General features: G+C 40.3%; 1 protein-coding gene across 15 annotated transcripts in view; it reads right to left on the bottom strand.

Moving 5' to 3' along the window:
- Window positions 1–17,937, bottom strand: part of ZNF236 (zinc finger protein 236) — a 115,418-nt gene that overhangs the window by 96,660 nt on the left and 821 nt on the right. Inside the window, exons 1-2 of one of the 15 annotated variants that reach the window (XM_044744033.2) lie at window positions 17,504–17,547; window positions 15,894–15,986 (exon numbers count right to left, since the gene is read on the bottom strand). The exons of 12 other annotated variants lie outside the window; for them this stretch is intronic. The gene's annotated coding sequence lies outside the window, so the exon portion shown is untranslated. Of the gene's footprint in view, window positions 1–13,708; window positions 13,806–15,893; window positions 15,987–17,503; window positions 17,641–17,937 lie in introns of those variants that run through there. 2 more of the 15 variants (XM_044744032.2, XM_044744034.2) reach the window with 2 other exon arrangements.

Here is a 17,937-nt window from a genome sequence, read left to right on the forward strand (position 1 = left end):
GCGGAAATATAAAAGCTAATTCACTAATTCCACCTACCTCGGAAAACTGCTACAAATCAAGATGAACTCAAAAAGAAAAAAGCTTTTGTTCTCTCATATAGTTATGGTTTAGGAAGATAAAGGATTGCAATGCTTTGGACAATCCTCAGGTTTCACAGTGTGCTTCTACAAACCCAGGAAGGTAAACGGCTATAAACGTAAAAGTATTTTCAAATAAGAATAACTATGTAATAATCACAAAAGTTTGTAAAGAATGTCACAAAATAAAGATGTCTTAAACCTCTACAATTCTTTAAAATAAGTAAATATACTCTACGTCTTATAATTTGGGCACAAAGATATAATACCTATTAACTATACAAAGACTAGAAATGTCACATATGACTCTTTGTATCAAATTTGACCCAAAAATATTAGAATTTAGAAATTTGAAAGTAGAGTAGGGGTTAATTTTAAGACTCAAGTAAGCTTAACAAGCTCTTCTGTTTCTCAAACGTCCGTTGGCAAACACAGGCATTCCAAATTTTCGATAGACCCTTAAATTCCTCTTTTGAGAAAACAGCTTGCAGTTCCAAGTTTGGCCAACAGTCCTCCTCACCTACAGCAGAATCTGCATTAAAGCAAGAACTGTGAAATTCCAAAGGATGGGCGGTGGGCTGGAAACAACGTAGGAGGGGAGCAGAGACAGAGGCAGAAAGCTGGCAGCAGCTTCAAAACCTCGCCTGGCAGGTCCTTGAATAAAGTGATTTCCAGTTTGGAGAAATACTAACGTAATTCAAAGAACTCAAACTTCATTCATAAACAAAATGGGTCTACTAAGGAAAAGATAAACATGATTTTTATTCTATTTATTCTTAACTTTATCCACATGCTACTCAAAGACAATACATTCAAAATTTCTACACTAAACTAATAACAAAAAGTTTTATGATTCCCCAAGTCCAAATAAAATGATTGCTGACCACATCAATTGATATATTATTATTACGCCCTTTGGATAATTTTGTACTTCAGGAAGAAGTAGTTTAGAGGTTAGGAACGTCCAAGTAAAATATCTGTTGAAAACTGTGTTTCAGGAACTGAGTAGTAAGTGTTTTAACCTAAAGGTTGAATACAGTAATGAAAGAGCTCCTAAACTTAATTTCTTAAATGCAAAATTAAAAAGCTATTTCAGGACATAGAATGAAACAATTTTCATAGCCTCGATATTGAAACTACCTAATATATTATCCAAAAATGAGAAGGGATTTAATTAACTGCAACTGACAGATAAAACCCTAAGAGACAAGAAACTATACATTTAAAACTGAAAAATGATGTCATTTTGCTTATGAATTAAAACTTTTCCAGAAAATATTTTTATGTTAAGAAGCAAGACTTCACTCTGTACTAAAGCTCAAAACATAATAAAATTACTTTTTCAGTAAGCCCTTTCCTCTACTGATAATATATTAATTTAGTTCAAAGACAAACTCAAAACAACAATTCAAATTAAAGTGTAACTGGAGGGTCGGGGGAGGAATCCATGCTTTAGTTTCCACTTGAGCATAATTTTAAAGTCCACAGCATCGCTACACTTTCACTGTGCTTGAGGAGAACACACTTTGTAAATGTGGCTATTTCTCTTTGCACCAAGAAAGCACGAAGCCTTTCTCCTTTCTCCCAGGACTAGGTGGGCCTCTATCATCTGCACTTTGTCTTCTTTCTACTCAGTCAGCCCTTTCTGGGCAGAGTCCTAGGCCTCATAAAAACCTCTTTTGTCTGTCATTTCTTCAAATTCATTCAAATTTCTGGTCCCCAGAGCATCTGTTGTTCAGAAAGAGGTCTATGAAATTAATGTATGCTTAGAATGGGCTTCAGGAGATCCATGAACCCCGCGAAAACTACCTGCAAATACTATACATCTATGCATACATGCACTGTTTGGCGGGGGCGGGGGCGGGGGGGCATCTCTGCAGCCACAGAGGCCACTGGATTTTAACAGGCTAGAGATCTAAGTAAGGTATGATCAAATGAATGGTGGCTTCTTAATAGTCAGCCCTCCTGAGGATAGTTGCATTTATAAGGGGCAGCTAGAAGAACTTCACGTGAGATTTTTGGCGATACATATTCCTAATGTTTCCCAAATCAGAGTATGTTCTCTCTGTAGCTCCCCTCGCCACACTCACAAAATAAGCACAAAGCTACTGCATCCAGCAATGCTCAAATCTAAGAGTTTATCCAGGACAGTATTTTTCAACTACATGTTTCCGTGCTCCAGGAGGACAGGGGTGGATCATTCTAAGATTTCACTGGTGCGAGAGAGGCCCAGCAGGTAGAATTCCAGGCAGTTTTCCCAAATGGTCACATTACACACACAGACATGACCACCATCCTCTTTAACTGTTCACCCTTCCTGCCACCCAGAACTCAAATTCTCTATCAAAATTAAACAAAAACTGATTGCTCAAAGACAAGAAATTGTTTGAGCAGCTTTGTTTTCCTTGACAAAAATTTGAAGGGTTTCAAAAGCAATTTAACTCTTTCCATAGATTCTAAATAGTATATAATAATAGCTTTCTATCTTCCACCCCAAAAATAATAAAGCCTATCTCAGAGTCGCACAGATTAAATAAGATAATGCCTCCGGACGCTATAGAGACCAGAGCCTACCAACAATTTAGAAGCACAGCCATCTCTGCAATGCTCATCCTTCCTACTCATGTCCTACCCCTCAACCCATAACCATATTATTCCATAACTACTTTGAGGCCTGGTTTGTAATAACTCGGGACTAGAAGAGCTATCCTACAAAATGCTCTTCTCCCCAGACCAGGCTCAGCAATCAGGCCAGTCAGCTAAATCTTAATGGCAAAGGTCTGTCCTCATCCCCAATCTCAAGAACTTAAGTTGATCTCATACAAAATGCCTCTCTATGATATGACACCAAGTTCCAACAAAACCTATCATTGCATGGATTTAACTCAAATTTGCACCTCCTGACTTAAACACTTAAGCACTGTGCATTTAACAGCTTTCCATAAATCTTGATAAGGCATTTTTAATGTTAAAATAAGAGATACATCAGTTTCAGCTTCTAAAGTAACTGAGCTAACCGCAGACTTTTTATCTGCATTTATTTTTACATTTTGAATAAAAACCTTTCCAAAATAGAGCTGATCTCCCTATCCTCTGCTCTCAACAGGCACTAGCCTCAGTTCCCTGTTTCCATCACCCCCCACAATCCTCCAAGAACCTAGCTCTCTAACCACGTCACCATTCTGCTCCCACTTTTTCATCCTCTGATATCATAATGCTCTCCCAAGTCACCAAGTAGATCTTCAGGTCTGATAGTTGCCCCTACTTCAAACTGGTACCACTTTGGCTAAACTCTACCATTCTTTCTCCTCTTTTCTACTTCTTTCTTACTCCGCCTTTCCTGTCTCCTGTTTTCTACTGCTCCGCCCACATTTGTCAGCACTCAGGCTTTAACACAGCTAGACTTTTTCAGGTAAAACTCGGAAGTGTTTGGGCCCCGAATCCTTCCTGCTTCATCATTTATCTCCAAAGCCTATATAAGGCCTGGAACATAATATGTGCCTAACAAATGTTTGCTAAATATTTGGAGATGAGATAAAAGCTAGTAACATTTTTGGTCTCTTCTCAGTTGTCTGAAGCTCTCAAGACCAATATTTCTAATCCCTACTTTTACAGTGACTCATGCCCTCCACCTCAGAGCTACCTAAGCTAGATTTAATATTTTTGCAGCTTGTTAGGTATCCACTAACTATTCTTATTTTGTAAATATATACCTTAGCCTTGGTTGTTCCTAGGAGCCAGCTCAACTGTATGTACAGTATTTCCTTTGTAGAATCTCTCTCCTGGGTTAACAGCATCAGCCATCAGCACCTGCCTTCCTCCAGGAGGGAACAACATCTGTCAGCTCAAAAGTGCCCGCACCGAGGAGGGGGTAGTATCAGGGAAAACTCTTGCACTTTCTGAATTGTCCCTATTATCTAGTCAAATGTATTTACTATTAAGTAGGTTCTCATTTGGAAATGAAATGTGTTCACATGGAAACATAATCCTCAAAATGTATTCAGTGGTAAAGCAGTATGTTCTAGATGCAATAATTTCCTTAAAAAAGGGAGGGGGGGCAGAGCTATCCCACGCATTTGCCTGTATGTGCAGTAAATATCCCTGTAAAACTGTAGGAAAAAATAATCGCATTGGTTGCCTGTATGAAATCTGACTGGGGAATAGGACTGGGAAAGGCGACTTCCCTACTTTTAAATTTTGAACCATTATAATGTATTACCTATTCAAAAAGAATTAAATTAAGTAAGAAATAAAATTACTTGGAAGAAAAGGTGAGTCCTACAGTCCACACCCTTGTTGTACAGCTTAGGAAACTAAGACCCCAGCGAAATTAAGCTACTTGGTCAAAATCACACAATCGGCCCATGGCAAAGCTGGGAGTAATTTTCAACTCACAACTCAGGCCCTCCTAACCAATCAGGCTTCCACGCCTCTTAAGTTCATAGTTTCTGAGATGAGACTCCGGTTTCCACCTCGAGCCTAGCATAAAAACAGCAGACGAACCAGGATTTTATCGACAGCATTTTACACCAATTCTAAGCGTAGGATTCTTTATGTTCTTTCAGTACGAAATACATTCAACCGAGAGCCAAGTACCCTCGTTGTCAAAAGCATGAGTAGTTTCAATGAGACACTTAAAGAGTCCAAAGCATTGGTACTGGTACCATGATAAATGGTATGAAGCATGTCTTGGACAGCCTTAAAGGCAGATACTTGCTCAGAAACTCATTAAATGGTCCTAATAGAGTCAGGTCACTCATATTCGCGCTGCAATTATTTCCAGGAACAAGTTCACCTTTACCTGGGTGTGCTTTCAATGCCCATTTTGTCAGTATTTGTATTTGTGTGACGTCTTCTTCTTATGCCTCATATTCCTACATTTTCTCTCATTATTTTTAAAATAATTATCAAGGCTCTTTCAAATATTTGCTTTTATTCACTGTAAATTATTTATAAAGAAAGACTTCAAACTCAGGTAGATATATATTCAGACACGACATACACATTATCCAAATTTAACAAAACTACTGTATGTTAAAATTATAACAGAATAAATCCTCAAGTATCTATAGCCTCACCTTCTGGCTAAATCACAGACTTCTAGGCTCAAAGTCTGAAACGGCCTTTCTGAGAATGATCCAGCAGTGTACTACTGCTGAGTATAATGCTTCCTTTGACAATGCAAAAAATTAATTATATATATATATCTATAATAATCTGTCATTCTGTTCGCTGCCAATATTCTATTTGCATCTCCACAGACACACAATTTATGTTAGCACTGCAACAACAAGCAAGTAGAGCGAAGGGGCGCCACGGAGCATTGTGGACGGCCCAGCCCAAGATGCAGCCCCAATTTCCAATAAAACATGTACACACAATACATACTATTTTTAATGTCTATGTCTGAAAAGTGGTGTAACTTTTTAAGTTAAAATATGAGTTACAGGTCACAGAGCAGGGAGACGGTGAGGAATGCAGGACCGTGAGCCACACGACTTAGGAGTCGTCTCAGTCCTGCCAAGTGCTGAGCGAGTTCTCTGCAAACCAGACTGTCACTCAGCTCAATTCTTCACCCAAAGATGAGCATGATTTCCATCCTGCCTACCCACGGGGTTGAAGTGAAGATCCAAGTTATAGCAAATGTACAACAAAAAATACCCACCAGTACTGCTAGAATTAAAGAGACAGACAAAACCAAGGATTGAGGAGGATATGGAGCAACTGGAAGTCTCACATACTGCCAGAAAAGAGGGAAAATCGCTACAATGACTCAAAAACTATTTGGCAGCATCAGCCAAAGCTGACCACATGCAAACCTTGTAACCCGGCAATTCTACTCCTGGGTATAGCCCTACAGAAATGTGAATATAAGTGCACCAAAAAGACATGTTTACAAATGCTCACTGAAGTGCTATTTTTAACACCCAGCAACTAAAAATAATGCAAATGCACTTCAACATAGAATGGGTAAATAAATGGGAGCAGTTCACATAATGGAATACCATATAACAGAAAGAATGAACAACCTACTTCTAAACACAATAATGTAGCAAATCTCACATAGTGACCAAGAGAAGTCAGACATAAGGAAACATTCTGTATGATTTCATCTTATAAAGTTCAATAAATGGGCGAGACGTTGTTAGACTTCAGGATAGTGGTTTGTCTTATGAGGATGGGTATTGATTGGATGGAGCACAATGAGGACTTCCAGGGTGCTGTTAATGCCCCATTTCTTAACACAAGCAGTTACATGTGTGTGTGTACGTGTATATATGTGGGTTATAATAATCATATATATATGTTTGTGTGTGTGTGTATATGATTACTATAACCCATATAACCTAGGTGCTGATTACATGAGTTGTGAAGATTCTCTGAGCAGAACACTGCATTTTCTACATCTATATAAAGTTTACTTAAAAGGAAATTGCTATAATATACAACTTTCTTTTGTATTCCTGTCTTTTCCTCTAGATTTGGATCAACTAACTATGCCTAGCCTCCTTGGTAAACAAAGTTTCACTAGAACATGGCCACACTCATTGGTTTATGCATTATCTAAGGCAGCTTTCAGCCTACAGTATATCTGGGTAGTTACAGACACAGACCATATGACCTAAACATTTACCATCCGGCCCTTCAGAGAAAAGTTTGCCAACTCCTACCCTAGATAGCAAACCACGATTCCACACCAGCCAGCCATCACTACTGCAATCCCTGGAATTTCCATTACATTCCACACTCCTCGGCACCACAGTGAAGTCCCCAGAGTGACAAAGGCATTAAGGGTTTATATATCCCATGCGTTATTCTCTACAGTAAACAGCCTTAATATTTACTTAAGTATAATAATCTCTTTAAAGCCAATAAAGACCTTTGTCTTAGCTGTGGGATAGAAAGACTGGATGCTCTCCTAAATAATAATCTTCAGAAAATTAATACGATAAAGGCGGGTGTCTACTTCACTCCTCTGCCTAACACTTGTGTACTTTGCATCTTTTTACCCAGTCCACCAAATGTTCTCTGCTAAGCATTTTCAAGCTGATAAATGCAATAATGAGCATTAAGGCCGTGGTTTGCAGCACACTGCTGAGCAATTCACAATATTTCCTAGAAAGGTGCAGAGCGTTTTCTAAGCATATCAAGTGTGCCCCTAGGAGTTTGTGAGGTCATTTTAGGTAGCACAAGAATAACTTACAATTTTAATGGCTATTTATTTATTTTAAAGTGTCTTACTTGTATAATGTATACTTGACACTTTACATTATTAAGTATAATATCAGAATAGCGAGGTATTGGCAGAGGGATAGACACCTAGACTAATGGAATAGAACTGAGAATGCAGAAATGAATCTATTCATCCATCATCAATTCATTTTCAACAAGGGTACCAAGACAATTAATGGGGAAAGAGCAGTCTCTTCAACAAATGGTTCGTGGACAAGTAGACATCCACATGTAAAACAACAAATTTGAACTCTCATCTCAACACATACAAAAATTAACTCAAAATGGATCAAAGACTTCAATTTAAGAACTAAAACTATAAAACTCTTAGAACATAGGAAAAAAGCTTAATAACTATGAATTTGGCAGAGGTTTCTTAAATATGACATCAAAAGCACAAGTAACCAGGGGCCAGCCCAGTGGCACAGGGGTTAAGTTCACATGTTCCGCTTCAGCGGCCTGGGGTTCACTGGTCTGGATCCCGGGTGCGGACATGGCATGGCTTGGCCCGCCATACTGTGGTAGGCATCCTACATATAAACTAGAGGGAGATGGGCATGGATGTTAGCTCAGGGCCAGTCTTCCTCAGTGAAAAGAGGAGGATTGGCAGCAGTTAGCTCAGGGCTAATCTTCCAAAAAAAAAAAAGCACAAACAACCAAAGAAAAAGTAAATTGGGCTTCATCAAAATCTAAAACTTTTGTGCATCAAAGGATGCTATCAAGAAAATGAAAAGACAAACTAAAAAAATGGAAGAAAACATCTGCAAGTCAATTATCTGATAAGGATCTAGTATCCAGGATATTTAAAGAATTCTTACAACAACAACAAAAAAACCCAATTAAAAAATGAGCATGAGCAACATATTTGAATAGACATTTCTCCAAAGATATACAAATGGCCAAGGAGTACATGAAAAGATGCTCAATATCATTAATCATTAGGGAAATGCAAATCAAAACAATGAGATACCATTTCACACCCACTAGGATAACCAAAATGAAAGTAGTAACAGAAAATAACAAGCCTTGCTGAGGATGCAAAGAAACTGGAACCTTCATTCATTGCTGGTGGGCATCTGAAATGTCATAGCTGCTGTGAAAACAGTTTGGCAGTTCCTCAACAAGTTAATTACTATATGACCCAGCAATTCCACTCCTAGGTATACACCCAAAAGAAGACAGGTGTTCAAACAAAAGCAAATACACAAATGTTCACAGCCGCTCTATTCACAATAGTCAAAAAGTTAAAAAACATTAAGTCCATCAACAAACGAATGGATGCACAAACTGCGATGTATCTACACAATGCGATACTGTTCAGGTATAAAATGGGATGTCATACTGATGCAGCTACAGCATGGATGAAGCTTGAAATGGTATGCTAAGTGAACGGAGCCAGGCACAAAAGGCCACATATTGCCCGATTCCACTTATATGAAAGATCCAGAATAGGTAAATCCAGAGACAGAAAACAGATGAGTAGCGGCCAGGGGCTGCGGGGAGGAGGGACATGGATGGAGTGAATGCCTTATGGGTGCAGGGATTCTGTTTGGAGTTACGAGAAGTTCTGCTACTACATGATGGTGCTGTTGCAGAACTCTGTGAATGCACCTAATGCCAATGAATTGTGTACTTTTCAATGGTTACAATGGTAAATTTTATGTTATGCATATTTTACCACAATATATTGTCTTTGAGGTCTAAGACTATACGTAAAGTACATAAAAACAATACTCACAAAAGACAGGGGAAGGGAGCAGTAATTAGAATTAAAATGCTCTAACATCCTAGAATTTCCTGGCAAGTGGTAAAAATATTTATATTAAATTATGTCAAAGATCATATCATATTCTCAAGGTAACCACTAAAAGAATAATAAAAAAGGGGACAGCCTGGTGGCACGGCACTTAAGTTCACACTCTCTGCTTCCGGGGCCTGGGGTTCACTGGTTCAGATCCTGGGCATGGACCTATGCACTACTCGTCAAGCAATGCTGTGGCAGGCATCCCACACATAAAGTACAGGAAAACGGGCACAGATGTTAGCTCAGGGCCAACCTTCCTCAGCAAAAAAAGGAGGATTGGTGACAGATGTTAGCTCAGGGCTAATCTCGCCCCCCCCAAAACAAAAAAGAATAGAAGAATGCATATGTAGCAGGTTAATGGAAAGAGATAAGCACCATTTTAAAAATAGTGAGCCAAAAGAAGTCAAGAAGGAAAAGGGAGTATAAAATGATGAATCAAGTAGAAAACTAAAAGTGATGTCAGATGCAAACTCCAATTTATCAAGCACTGCCTAAAATGTAATTAGATTCAACGTGTCAATTAAAAGACGAAGATCATGAGGCTGTACTGAAAAAAAGAAAAAGGAGAAAGAAAAGCCAACTATGCGCTATTTACAAGTGACATAACTTCTATAAAAGGGCAGAAAGACTGAAAAGAAAAGGGTAGATGAAGAAATACGACTGGAACTCTCATCAAAGCAGTGGTGGGAGAGCCGTACAAACACCAGACAAAGGAGAGTTTATGGCAAAAAGCCTTACTAGAACAAAGCAGGTATTTCATAAGGAGAAAATGTTCATATACCAGGGAGATAGGACATCTTTAAATTTATACGGTTAGTAACACAGCTTCAAAAGATAGAACGTAAAGATTGACAGGAAACAAGGATAAATAGATAAATTTACGATCATAGCAGGAGACTTTAATACAATTTTTAATACAATTTACTACAATTTTGTGAGTAACAGGAAAAAAAAAGATACAATACATAGTCTTTTCAAATGCACATAAAACATTTACCAAATCTGAGCATAAAACATGAAACAAGTCTCAGTAAGTGTCAAATGATAATAAAATAATTCAAGCTTTATTCTCCAACATTAAATGAAACTAGAAATCAATAATGAAAGAAAGTAATTTAAAGAGTTCTAAATGTTTGGTAATGAAGCCACAACTTTTAAGTAACTTATGAGTCAACGTAGAAATCATGATAGAAATAGAAAATACTTTATTTAATGAAAATAAAAATATACCATATCAAAACTTTTAGGATACACTTAAAAATGGGCTAATAAAGATAGCCTTAATGCACACAAGTGTAAATGCATATATTAAAAAACAAGAAAGGCTGAAGATTAATTAAGTATCCATATCAAAAAGTTAGAAAAAAACAACAGGAAATCAAACATAAAGTAGAAGGAAGGAAATGATAAAGAGAAGGAATTAACTGAATATAAAACCAACATTCATAAGTTGAATTGAAAGCCAAAACTTGGCTCTTCAAAAAGATTAATAAAATTGATAAACCCCGGTAAGACTAAGAAAAGAAAAGGCACAATTTCTACTATCAGGAAAAAGAGGACAGCTGCCACTAACTATAGCACCTAGAGGCACTGAAAATAAATAAAAGTGAGTAGTATGAAGAATTTTATGCTAATTTTAAATTTAGATGAATTCTTAGAAAAACAAAACTGACACAAGGAGAAATAGAAAATTTGAGTTATCCTGTATCTATTTAAGAAAATGAACCTGTAACTTAAAAATTTCACCCAAAGAAATCTCAAAATCCCCAACGGGGAAGTCTACCAAAGATTTAAAAACAACGTAATGGCAATCTTAATTTACAGGTCAATCTGTTTCATAAACATAGATACAAAAACCAAAGTATTTGCAAATCAAACCTAGATATACACAAAAAGGTTAACATCACAACAAGTTTAGTTTATTCCAGGGAGGTAAGTTTGGTTTAACATTAGGAAAAAAAAATAATATAATTCACCTCAACAGAATAAAAAAGAAAAATTACATGATTATCACAATAAATGCAAAATAAACGTGATACAATTCAACACTCATTCATGATTAAAAATGCTTAGCAAAACAAGAGTGAAATTTATTGAATCTGATAAATAATATATACCCCAAAAAGCCTACAATAAGCACCCTACTTAATAATACAGAATAACTGAATAATTCTCTTGGAGTTGGGAACAAGCCGAAGACGTCTGTCATCCACTGCACTTAGTCATCACCAGAGTTCTCATCAGTTGAAGGGGCAAGAACAAAAGTAACAGAAGGGATAAGGACTGGAAACGAAGGGATAAATCTGTCAATACTAACAAATATGATCAAGCAGAAAATCCACAAGAATCTACAGATAAAGTATTAGAAATAGTAAATGAATATGTAAAAGACACTGGATACAAGACTAATTTTTAAAAATCAATTGTATTTCTATAATCAGCAACATATAGAAACTGAAATGTTTAAAACACTATAAACAGTGGTACCAGAAACCACCAAATACCTAGGACTAAACCTAACAATATATGTATAAGTCCCCTGCCTTGAAATTCTAAAACACCGTTGAGAGAAAACAATGAGGAAGTAAATCATCAACAGGACACATCGGGTTCACAGATTCAGACTTGATTGTAAAGATGTTAATTCCACCCAAAGTGATCTGCAGATTCAGTGCAACTCAAGCAAGATCCCAGCAAGTTTTTTGATGAAAAGGTAATCATGAGAAGGAAAACCAAAGCAGAGGACTCACACTTATACTACTAGATACCAAAACTCAGAATAAAAGTAATTAAGACAGTATGAAAGTGAGTAGGCAGAAACAAAAACCAATGGAAGAGAACTGAGTGCAGAAACAATTCTTCACCTATACAGTAACCTGATTCACAACAAAGCGGATACCGCAGTACAGCAAAGAAAGGATTGTCTTCTCAACAAATAGTTTGGTTTAACTAGATAACCACATGTGAAAAAAATCCTCACCCTTCCATCATAAACAAAACTCAATTTCAGATGGGATGTCAATCTAAAGGTGAGAAGTAAAACAATAAAAGCTTTTAGATGAAAACACAGGAAAATGTCTTTGTGTCCTTACAATTGTCAAAAATTCTTTAAACAGTTCCCAAAAGTACTAAGCATAAAGGAAAGTACTGATAAGTCGGGCAACGTAAGATTAGGCACTTCGTTCATGAAAAGATATTCTTAAAAGAGTGAATGAGAGGGTACAAAGAACTTATATACAGTATATATAAAGAACTCCTATAAATCAGTAATAAAAAAGACATACGACTCTTCACCAAACATATACAGATGGCAAATAAGCATATGAAAGGATGCTCAACATCATGTGACATAAGAGAATTGCAAATTAAAACAAGGAGATGCCCACCCACATCTATTAGAATGTCTAAAATCCAAAAAAATCAATACCAAATGCTGGATGTAGAGCGACAGGAACTCTCTTGCTAGCAAGAACGCAAAATGGTACAGTCACTTTGGAAGAGTTTGGCAATTTCTTACAAAGCTAAACATAGGCTATACGATCCAGCAATCATGCTCCTCAGTATTTACCCAAATGAGATGAAAATTTATGTCTACTCAAAAATCTGCACACAAAGGTTTACAGCAACCGTATTCATAATCACCAAAAACTGGAAGCAACCAAGATGTCCTTCAAAATGTAAATACATACATAAACTGTGATAAATCCATACAGCGGAATATTATTCAGCAATGAAATGAGCTATCAAGTCATGAAAAGATATAGAGGAATCTTAAATGCATGTTGCTTAGGAAAAGAAGCCAACCTGAAAAGGCCACCTACCATATGATTCAGACTACAGGACCTTCTAGGACAGGCAAAACTACCGAGACAATGAACCCTAATGCGAACCCTAATGCGAACTGTGGACTTCAGTTAATAAATAATGTATCAAAACTGGTTCATTAATTGTTACAAATGTACCACACAGTTAAGGACAGGGGAGACTGGGAGGGGGGAAACAAGAGGTATACAGGAACTTAGTACTATTTGCTCAATTTCGTGTAAGCCTAACACCAATCTAAAAAATAAAGACTACTAACAAAAAAAAAAAACCAAAAAAATTTTCAACCCAGTAGAAAAACAGGAAAAGACTTAAGAGCTTCATAAAAGAGAACAAGTGGCTACCAAACATGAAAACCTTATTAGCACAGAACTGCAAATTAAAAATCAAAACGAGATAACACTACACATTACCATAAAGGGTACACTGCTACAAGGACAGACGACACAGAGTGCTGCAGTGACTACAGAGCAACTGGAACTCTCATACACTGCTGACAGGAGAGTGAACTGCACAATCACGCTAGAAAACTGTTCGGCAGTGTCCACTAAGACCCACAAATGCACAAAAGTTCCTACAGCACTTATTTGTAAAAGCCGGAAACTGGAAATCACCCAAATATCTATAGTAGAAAGGATAAATCAAATGACAGTGTTCGTATAATGAAATACTATACAACTATGGAAATGAACACATTTCTGCTATATAATAGGGATAATCTCATAAAAACAAATATTGAACAAATGAACCCCGAAACAAAAAGGTACATACTGTGAATTCAATTCAGTTCAAAAACAGGTAAAAGTGATCTGCGGTATCAGAAGATGACAGTGCGGGGGGCAGGGAGGGCGGGAGCAGGCAGCCGCAACTGGGAGGGAATGAGAGGAACTTTCAAGGTACTGCTCATGTTCTAGGCCCTGGTTACATACGAAAATTCCTGAAGCTCTTCACTTAAAATCTGTGCACTCTTCCATATAGATGTTCTATTCAATTAAAATAATACTCAAATACAATAATAAAGAGGTTTAAAAAAATACACATTTCTGGTTTCTCTTAAAAAATCATAAGCTATGGCAATAATTGAACAGAGGAGAGCAGGAGCCTGCCCTGTGGACACACGAGCTCTGGGATTCTCCACAACCCCCAGAGCCAGCCACCAACTGCTACTGTCACCTTCAGCTGCTTCCCTAGGTTGCACTACCCGTTTGCCCCACAGACAACTGAGTTTTTTACTTCTGTATTGAGCACTGAGTCTCTTTACACAGCTTATTAGATTACATAAATTCTCAACTTTAATACACGACAGCAACAGTTTTCAACCACGCTGAGAGAAATTTTAGGGGAAGGCCCCTCAGAGGTGCAGGCTGTCTCTGAATCCCTCACCCTCCCTCTCAACCAGCACAGCTTTGCGGTAGGCCAGGTTCTCAGCCTCGACCACGCCGTGGAGCCACCTGCAAGCTTTTGAAGCAGCGATGCCTGGGTCCCACCTGAGAGGCTCAGATGTAACTAGACTCGGGCAAGGCCTTGCCATCAGGAGATTTCAAAGCTACCAGGGGGTTCCATAACTGCTCCAAGGGTGAAATCTACCACTTGAGGCCTTGCTGTAACATTTCACATACCGGAGTCCTACAATTAAAAAGGAGTTTGAAAGCACTACTAATTCCTTGAGCACAAAGACAGTCTTGCACACAGGCACAAGCAAAGACCCTGATATACAACAAGTATTATCAAAAGCTGCTAAATCGACTTTATCTAATGAGGAATTATGGGTTAGTACGGTTTTCCCAGGCTATTTTGCATCAAAGAACAAGATTTTTGAACCCATGTTAACTCACTACTTGATTCCAGGATCATAAAATCTTTAGATTTTGTGTTATCTAATCACACTTTCCTTAAAATACTAAACAGTCCAAGTTTCTGCCTACCTAAAAAGTCCAATGATGGAGAGGACAGGGTGCTCCTTTAAGAAGAAATCTTTTCATCCTTGGATACCTGACATCGTTAGGAAGTTATTAAGCAGTCTGTCTCCCCTTAACTGTTACCCACAACAGTATCTAGTTTTGCCCACAGAAGCATACAAGTCACCTTAAAAGCTGAGTACTATATCTCCCCTGCCTTGTAAAACATTGAAGTGCTCCCACTTGTAGCTTACTCTAGCAGTCTCCTCCCCTTGGAGGGAAGAGTACAGAGTTCTTGAATCCACTCAAGAAAATCTAAGAGGGCCTGAACTGGTGATCTGAGCAAGAAATGACTTGCTCCCTCATTTGGCTCAAGGTCTGCGTGTTTCAGGTCTCTGGAAATTAAGTATTACAAATATCCCTCCAACAGAAAACAGACGCCTAGCAGGAGGCCAACTGAAGGTCCAAGCTAGGGAGGAAAATTTTGCGCCACTCTGGAAAAAACAGTTGGAAGCCACGTAAGATTTCCAAATGTGGTTTCCATCAAGGTCACAATTTCTGCTTATTGAGAATAAACTAAAGGAACTATGAAGGAAAAACTTCTCTCTCTTATCTCTATGTCCCAGGATGCTGCCAGGCACAAAGCAAGTGCTCAGCAAATGCTGCCCCGTCAACTTGTTTACTTAGGTCCTAGGCTGATTATCGCTTCAAGAAATGTTTCTGAGCAGGCCTACTCCTAGTCATTTCTCGAGGTTTCAGTTCCGACATCATTTTCTCTGGGGAAGCCTAGAATTCCAGTGCCCACTGTCTGCTGCCATAAGGGTTGCTACCATCACAGGACATGCACTGCCCTGGAGCCAAGGCAGAGACCCTGTCTGTGGTTGAATTCGGTATCCTGAGCCCCCAGCACAGTGCCCACATATCAAAGGAAGTGCTTTAAAATATTTTTTGAATAAATGCATTAACCCACATGTAGGGCTTTATATTTACCAAGAGAGAAAAATAAAATGCACACTTTGGACTCAAATGTAGATTCAAATCCCAACCCTGCCACTTACTAGATAGGTGGACCTGAGCTCACTTCCCAATGTGTAAAAATTCCCATCTATCTTTCAGGTTTTTCTTAGGAATAAAATCCATAATGAGTGACACTGAAAAGAAAACAATTTTGTATTATGAGAAACATTATTAAGAAAGTAAACTGAGAGAGCAACAGTCCTCAACCTTGGTCTCGGGATCCCTTTTCATTCTCAAATATTATTGAGGACCCCAAAGACCTTAATTTTATATAGGCCATATCTATTGATACTTGCTCTGTTAGAAATTAAAACTGAGCAACTTTTATATTTATTCATTTAAAAATAAATCTATTACACGTTAACATAAATAGATATTTTTATGAAAAATATATTCTCCAAAAAAATGTTAAAAAGAGCTTTCATTTTTACAAATCTTTTTAATGTCTGGCTTAATAGAAAACAGGCGGATCCTCACATCTGCCTCTGCATTCTCTGCTGCAACACCTTGTTTCTGAGTGAAATACAGAAGAGAACGCAGGTTGCTCCCATCCCCGCGCTGATTCCTGCTGGAAGCTCGGCAATTTTACCTCTAATTGCTGTTGCATGATTAGTGCAAACGGGAACCAAATCATCTTAGTATCGTCATCAAAATATTGACCGTGCAGAGCCCTGGAAGCGTCTCCAGAACTGCGTGGCTCCGCGAACCACACTGACAGCCACTGTGGTAGAGGATGACTGGGGTGAGTGGGGAAAAGGCACTGTTAGGTTTGAGGAAGGCCTCTCTCAGGAAGAGGCACTGCAGTCTACAGAAGGAGCAACAGGAGGTGGCGTCTCCCCTTGAATAGAACAGGGAAGACTAACAAACGTGGCACCATCAAGGGACTAAAGGAGTGAACGCCAGATCGCGGCAAGAGAAAGGAGAGCCAGACACAGGCTGGAGGGGCTAACCCTGCAGGGGGGTGGCCTTCAGCCCAGGGAGGGACCCAGCGATGAGCTCTGCCGGGCGTGGCCCTGACTTCCACCTGAAGGACCCTGGGCTGGCGGGCCAGCCGGAGAGCTCGCGCAGAGGTCCCCCGGTGGGTGACACGACGGCTGGGCCGGGAGGTGACACCAGGGATGGAAGGACTGCGTGGGGCCAACTGGAAATACAAGTTTGCGGGAGAAGCTACAAGATTTAATTATGAGATGTCTTGGGGACTACAAGGAGAATTATTCTTAAGTTTGGGACTTGAAAAACCAAAGGACCAATGACGCCATTTGGAAAGATGGGGAGGACCGGGGAGAACAGGTCCCCCCCCTTACGTCGAGGCCAGCTTTGCGTGCTCTCCCTAAAGCCTTCCTGCAAGTCACGGGGAGTCCCTGCACCTCACACTACTTTCGGCAGGAGACACGTTAACAGAAATGTAAAGAGAGAAACACTGGGCAACACGAGGCCAAGGAAGAGGCGGGCGAGGCCGCGAGGTCCTCCTCGCAGGCCCCTGGGCCGCCGGCCGAAGCGCCGCAGCAGCACCGGCGGCGCCGCACCCCCGCCGGCCGGCGCCCGCCCCGCCGCGCCCCGCTCCCCGCCCGCCCGCGAGCCTGTCCGCCACGACGCGGGAACGCCTAGCGCGGCGCGTCCTGTGAGCGCGGCGCCCACGCCTAGTCTTCACCTCTTTCCCCCTAAGCGCCTCGGGGGCGAAGCGAGACGCCGCGGCCGCGGGCTCCGGAGCCACCTCTCGCCGGGCTGGCAGTCTGCGCCCCGCCGGCGGCTGTCCTCACGGCCGGGAACCGCGCCCGCCGACGCCCGCAGGCCTCCGGGCCTCCCGCGGGACGGCACGCGGGGCCGGGGCCGCCCGTCCGCGCCGAGCGAGGCCGCCCACGCCGGGCCCGGCGACACGCGCTCCTCGTCAGCCAGGCCGGCCGGGCGGCCCGCCATTGCCGGCGGACGGGCGGGAGGGCGCCGTCTCCTCAGAGAGGCCTCCCACAGCCGGGGGGAGCGGCGGGCGGGCGGGCGGGAGGACGAGCGCGGAGAAGGGGGAGGAGGGCGCGGGAGGAGGAGGCCGAGGGGAGGGCGGAGGAGGCGGCGGCGCGCACCTCGCCCCCG

The sequence above is a fragment of the Equus asinus genome, chromosome 7 (assembly GCF_041296235.1).
Source record: "Equus asinus isolate D_3611 breed Donkey chromosome 7, EquAss-T2T_v2, whole genome shotgun sequence".
NCBI lineage: Eukaryota > Metazoa > Chordata > Mammalia > Perissodactyla > Equidae > Equus > Equus asinus.